General features: G+C 46.3%; 1 pseudogene; it reads right to left on the reverse strand.

Annotated features, from left to right (window-relative positions):
* Nucleotides 1–3,768: 3,768 nt before the first annotated feature.
* On the reverse strand, nucleotides 3,769–3,887 carry LOC146011645 (5S ribosomal RNA; annotated as a pseudogene).
* Between the last annotated feature and the right edge of the window lie 2,935 nt (nucleotides 3,888–6,822).

Consider the following 6,822-nt stretch of genomic DNA (forward strand, 5'->3'; position numbering starts at 1 on the left):
TTTTTGTACTAGCTTTTTCTAGCATAGCATCGCATCGAATGCACATCGTATGCACAAGGCATACGATGCGATGCTATGTGTGCTAGTTAAGCCCACAACGCACGCCGGGATCGGTGCGTGTGTGGGCACCATTACTTAAGGCATACAATCAATACAATTGAAACTATTTTTTAATTGTATGGATCTCATCTTATGCATCTCATGGATCTTATGCATCCATGAGATCCATAAGATGCTATAAGATAAAAATCGTGAGCCCCCAATAACCATTGTTAACGCCACCAGCACTATCAACGCCAACCCGAAGCGTGGCGAGCGCAGCGGTATGCATCCTCCGTCCTTTTCATACCCCCACTATCCACGTCGGCGTGGAGTTGATTTTATATAGTGCAGCGAGCTTCACATGTATTCCGCGTCCCCTCGCGGGGCACGCTGCGCTCACCACGCTTCGGGCTCGGTGGCTCGCTGCGCTCGCCGCACTTTATAAAATCAACTCCATGCCGACGTGGATAGTGGGGGTATGAAAAGGTCGGAGGATGCGTACCGCCGCCCCTCGTGGGCTCGCCACGCTTCGGGGTGGCGTTAACAATGGGGGGGGGGGTTAGCAATTAAAATTGGGGTTTTGGGGGCTTTTTACATTGGAACAAATATAAATTTGGGTCTAAGGGACCATTTCACATTGATTCCAATGTAAAAATCTCGTCGATTTGCATCATCTCATGCATCTTATGCTGCACAAACACATAAGATGCATGCAATTTTAGCCGATTTACTATCGGCTAAATCCAAAGGCCTCTTCTCTATCTTCATCCAGCTTGATCTGTCGGCAGCCTTTGACACTGTTGACCACCCTCTCCTGCTCAACACCCTCCGCTCCTTTAGCATCACTGGCACGGTCTTCTCCTGGTTCACCTCATACCTCTCCGATCGCTCCTTCTCCATCTCCACTCCGAGCTCCTCCTCTCCTACTAACCCGCAGCCAGTCGGTGTTCCCCAAGGGTCAGTCCTTGGCCCTCTCCTCTTCTCCCTCTACACCACCTCTCTGGGCACCCTCATCAGCTCCTATGGTTTTCATTACCACCTTTATGCTGATGATACCCTAATCTACCTCTCCTCCCCCGACCTATCCCCATCACTCCTGTCCAAGGTCTCCGAATGCCTCACGGCCATCTCAGCCTGGATGACCCAACGCTTCCTGAAACTAAACATGGCTAAAACTGAACTTCTAATCTTCCATCCCCCGAACATCCCCTCTTCTCCCACTATCTCCATCAGCATTGGTGAAACCGAGATCACCTCCACCGACCAAACGCGCTGCCTCTGTGTCATCATTGACTCCTCCCTCTCTTTCACCCCCCACATTTGTGCTCTCTCACAGTCTTGCCGCTTTCACCTACGCAACATCTCACGCATCAGACCATTCCTCTCCACTGACGCGACCAAAATTCTCATTCACTCTCTTGTCATCTCCCGCCTTGACTACTGCAACATCCTTCTCTCTGGGCTACCTCTCACCCACCTCGCACCTCTCCAAACCATTCTTAACGCTGCTGCTAGGCTCATCTTCCTCTACCTCCGCCTCCCCCCTCTGTCTATCTCTTCACTGGCTCCCCATTCCTTTCCGAGTTCTCTTTAAACTCCTCACCACCACCTACAAGGCTCTCTCCTCCTCCACCGCTCCTTACCTCTCTTCACTGATCTCTATCCACACTCCCTCCCGTCCTCTTCGCTCCATCGCTGACCGCCGTCTGGCCTCTCACCTGATCACCTCCTCCCACTCCCGTGTCCAAGGCTTCTCTCGCGCTGCCCCCCTGCACTGGAACAACCTCCCGCCACCCATCAGGCTTTCTGATTCCCTTACCTCCTTCAAGCGCTCCCTCAAAACCCACTTTTTTCGACTAGCCTATCCCTCCTCCTAACCTCTTTTGATCCTCCTATCCTGCCTCCGTTCCCCTCTGTTCCTACTTATCCTGTTGTTTTTCGTTCGTCCACCCACCTATTTTTAGTATGTTAACTCTTATGAGTAGGGTCCTCCTGCCTCACGTACTCACCCTACCTCTTTACCTCACCTGTCCTCCTGTCCTGTTCTTCCCTTCCTCTACTTCATCTTCAGTCTCCTCGACAATTTTGACACCTACTTCTGCACTGATGCTGATTTTATTTCTACCAGCTATACCCCTATTTATACTGTATTTTTCAACACACCCTGTACGTTACCTTGTCATTTGTTTTTTGTTTGCTATGTACGGCGCTGCGGACACTTTGCGGCGCCTTATAAATAAACGTACTACTACTACAATGCTTGAGATATCAGCCCAACACATACAATCTAGATCGTGGGCTCCGTGCTAGGAAATAAGTACCCCCTTTTCCTATATTCGTAACAATTCCTGGAAATACATTCCCATCATATACTGTAGTACTTCCAAGCCCAAATTAACAATGCGGCGGATGGAGCTGCATCTCCAGGCCTCCACATAAAATAGGTCCATCAACATCACCGCATGATGATCACCAGCTGCCCACATAGTTTGCCATAAGTATTAAAATTGCATTTCTATTTTTCACACAATTATGCAATTCTTCCACTTTTGTATATTTAGGGAAATATTTTGGCATATAGTGTGTATAGTTCTACATGGCATTGGCCTTGCCTCACCCACTTCTCATAATAGGCCCTTAAGCATTTTCATCTCCAGGCCTACTAGGCACTTAGGGGGAAATTTACTAAAGGAAATTTGTAAAAAAAATAGGTGTATTTGTATCCAGAAATACACTTAATTTTTACATTTACTATCCGGAAAATACGGCAAATCGTATGCGTATTGATGTGCTATCAATACGAATACGAATTGCCGTATTTTCCGGATAGTAAATGTCAAAAATAAGTGTATTTCTGGATACAAATACACCTATTTTTTACATATTTCCTTTAGTAAATTCCCCCTTTAATCCGGCCCTGCTCTTATGTAGAAACGGTGTGGTGTGGAGACCCGGCAGGGCGAAGACATGATGGAGCAGAGACCCAGTGGTAGCCTGATGCCGTTGAGAGGAGACACAGTGCTGTCAGGAGGTACTGTTGCTTCATTTGTCTCTGACACCCTGTCTCTCCCTGGCAACCTCTTTTACAGTCTCTCACCCCAATGCTACCTACTACGGTCTCCCTCTTCCCCCCCCCCCCCCCCGACATCCCCTATCTTTAGCCATGTCTCTCTTCCCCAACAACCTCTCTCACCGACACGCTCTCACTCAGTGTGTGAGAGCGCACATATGAGTTGTTGGCCCAGGTGCAAAACTAATACACTGGGGTTTTGGTCAGAAAAGAGCTGACAAAGACAGAAAAAACGCTTTTTGGGCGCACTCCTTTTTAAGTTTGATTAAATGATTATTTTAAAACATAGCTTTTATTAAAGACTTTTGTTAAAATAGATGGCACATTGAGATAAAAAAAATTGATTATTTTGGATTTAGTATGTGGTGTGATCCTTAAACTATAATTGTTAAGGAAAAAATTGTTATATCACACGTTAATTTGTCATTTGTGCACTGTATTCTCAAAGGTACGATTACCAGTGATTATAGGCAGAAAAATGATTCAGTTCCCCTTAGGAATTTTGCGTAGTCTTGTGCTGGAATTGCACAGTAGGTATACCAGGGTGGTTACCATACAAAAGGGCCTCGAACATAAATGGTCTCCATACAGAAGCTCAATCTGGCAGTCATATACACAGCATGCTATTGAAGTAGCGATCCACCTCCCTTATATTTATATTGCCACACCTGGTCTTCCCCAGGGGTCTCCCACCTGGGTACTGTCCTGGCCCTCCACTGCTTGGCTTCCAAGTTCGGAGAGGGTTTGGGCAGTCCAGCGGGGTATGGTGGCAATATCTCAGGGTTAATTCGGTGTACTTCAATCTATCTGGGCTGTTGGGCTGCAGATAGAGTTGGCGCAACAGGCTTGAACCAGTGGATTTGGGAGGGGCAAACTATCTGAGCACAACCGATCAAAATCACAAAGGGTGTGTGTATATATATATAAAGATCACAAAGAGTATATATCAATGTATATCTGCGTTTCAAAGATATGGCACCCTGTAGATGGGAGAGCCAACATATATATCTCAATGTCGGTTATGCGTTAGAAACAATTAGAAGCTTACAGCTGTCATATGACACAGTAGAACAAATAAAAATTATATATATGATAATGAATCAATGAGACAAGCACGGTCACACAAAAAATATATATAAATACTCACACCCAGGTGTGTCAATGCAAATTATAACAGGTTAAGTGTGAAAAAGCCTGAAAAAATAATAGCAAGCTGTGGCTGGATGAGCCAGTATATGCACACTGTTGCACAATCGATTGGACAGATAGTTAGTGTTTGTCGGACTGTGAGCCTAAGATGGTAAGGTCTACACAGGCTGCATTAGTTGACACAGTAAGATCCACCTGTGTGGGTAATGTGAAAGTCAGTACTTGGATTAATTGCTCCAGATGCAGATTGGTAGAGTAACATATGATTTAGACGTGATTGATACAAAGTTGCTTGATCGCTGTGGACAAAGGACAATCTGTCTGATTTTTAACACACTCCGTGTTGGCACAGGGTTGTTTGTTGGCTGCACATTTGTATAGTTAAGGGTACCAACAGTACAGAATCACAATTGCTGGCTGCAAGTCAAGTGGACACTCAGTTACATTAGTTGACACAGTGTGTGTTGACACACTGTGCCTGAATGTCCAGTATCAGACCCACGGTAGCTAGTACCTGGAGCTTGCTTAGTTTGGCGCACTGGGGTAAAGGGTAAAGATTATTAGTAAAGTGGGAGCACTTCCCAGCTGCACCTTGCAGTGGGAGATGCGCCCATGTACCTGCTGCCGCTGCCTGGGTTAGCGGCTGACGGCGAAATTCAGCACGTCGGGAGCCGGTGGGATGGAGCGCCGGATTGGCGGAGGCTGCTTCCCCGTGCTGTCAGTAGTTAGAGCAATGCGAAGGGACGGGGAGCCGGACCCGCTGAAGATAGTTATCCGGGTGCACACTTGGCTGGCCGGGAGTAGGTGAGGCGGCGGCTGGGACCCGTTTTGCTGCCGATTGATGCGAGAGGAGTGAGGCTGAAGGGGAACTGGCTGGCGGAACTGTGGACACGTGTTTCGCCTATAGGGCTTCTTCCTGCGGTGCCATTTTGGAAAAGGGCAGATGCCCTAACTTTATTCTCCCATGTTTTTGATTGACAGACCGTTTAGCCAATGGGGTATGAATGCTAGCAGACACATTGCTATGCTTGGCTTTTCGGTCTGGTTGTTCATTGATACATTTTGTGTGCATTTTATAAACTCTAAAATGGTTAGTGTATCAATCATTCTTCATCTTTCGTTTTATCATTGTAGTAACAATGATATACATGCAGTTTGGATATTTATGTAACCACTGGTTAATCCTGAGGTCTATATTCATTTTATCGGTGTTAGCTGAGTTCCTGGGAATCATGCAATAATCCCCTGACCTGAAAGGGATTGTTGATGGCTGGGACAGTATTGTTTGGGGAATTGGGGGGTTGTTGACATGAATTTATAATTGGTTTGATGGTAGGTATTTACCTGATAGCGGCAGTATTTTTATCTGGCTGCGGCAGTAATATAAATTAATTACAGAGATACTGGAGACAGGGGGGAACAAGCGTGTGAACACAATCGGGGGTGATAATGAGTAAAGCATGCAAACATGTGAGGGTGAGTGTAAAAAACTGGGTGATGGTGACACGGTATAAGTGACATAATGGTGTATCCCCATTATTCAGGTGCAAAACTACTTTTTTGGGCCCTCCTCTTCCACTCCAACCCAAGTTCACAATATGCCATGCAGCAGTGGGTCCCTTAGTCTTCAGGGGCCCCGGTGCAACGCACCTGCTGCACCAATGGTAGTTCCACCTCTGCTCTCACCCTCTCTCGCTGACCATCTCTATCGCCCTATCTCTCGCTAACACTCACCCTGTTTTTTGCTGACACTCTCTCCCCGTCACTCGCTGACTCTCTCCCTCTCTCGCTGACACTTTTCCTTGCTCCACTGTTTTCCTTCTCCCTGACACTCACTCCTTCTCGCCTCCTCCCTTTCACTCTTTCCATGAAGCCTCTTCCCCGATGCCCTTTGGGCCAGATGTATCAAGCTTCAAAAAGTGATAAAGTGGAGAGTGATAAACAAGCAGCCAATCAGCTCCTATCTGTCATGTTGCAGGCTGGGTTTGGAAAAATGACAGGTAGGTGCTGATTGGCTGGCTGTTTATCACTCTCCACCTTATCACTTTTTGAAGCTTGATACATCTGACCCTGTGTCTTACACTCACTCTTTCTCTCCCCCCCCCCCCCCCCCCCCCCCATAGGCATTGTAGTGACAAAGGATGGGGCCTTCTGAGATTTTGCTATGGGGCCCACATTGTATTCGTTATGCTCCTGCTCTTGTCACTTAATTGGTATGGTCTACAAAATCTATAGATACTTGAAACAGCCTGCCTACTGTACTCTAGCAAAAAGGAACTGAAAACTATCATTTTCAACTAACATTAACCCTGAACTACCGTTAACTTAAGGAATAAAACTAATCAATGTTAAAACAATAAAATTCAGGTTGGTACTATCACATGACTTGGAAAACCGCAAGTCCCAGGATATGGGGCATTAATGGTCCCTGCCTGGACTTGTAGTTTAACCACAGAACCAATACCCATCTAAAACACACACACACTAAAGTATAATTTGATTTCTCACAACACCCATTCATACTGTACAATGTTCATTTAATGTATGGAAAGTACAACTGG

Source organism: Crinia signifera, chromosome 6 (genome assembly GCF_055691185.1).
Source record: "Crinia signifera chromosome 6, ASM5569118v1, whole genome shotgun sequence".
Taxonomy (NCBI): Eukaryota; Metazoa; Chordata; class Amphibia; order Anura; family Myobatrachidae; genus Crinia; species Crinia signifera.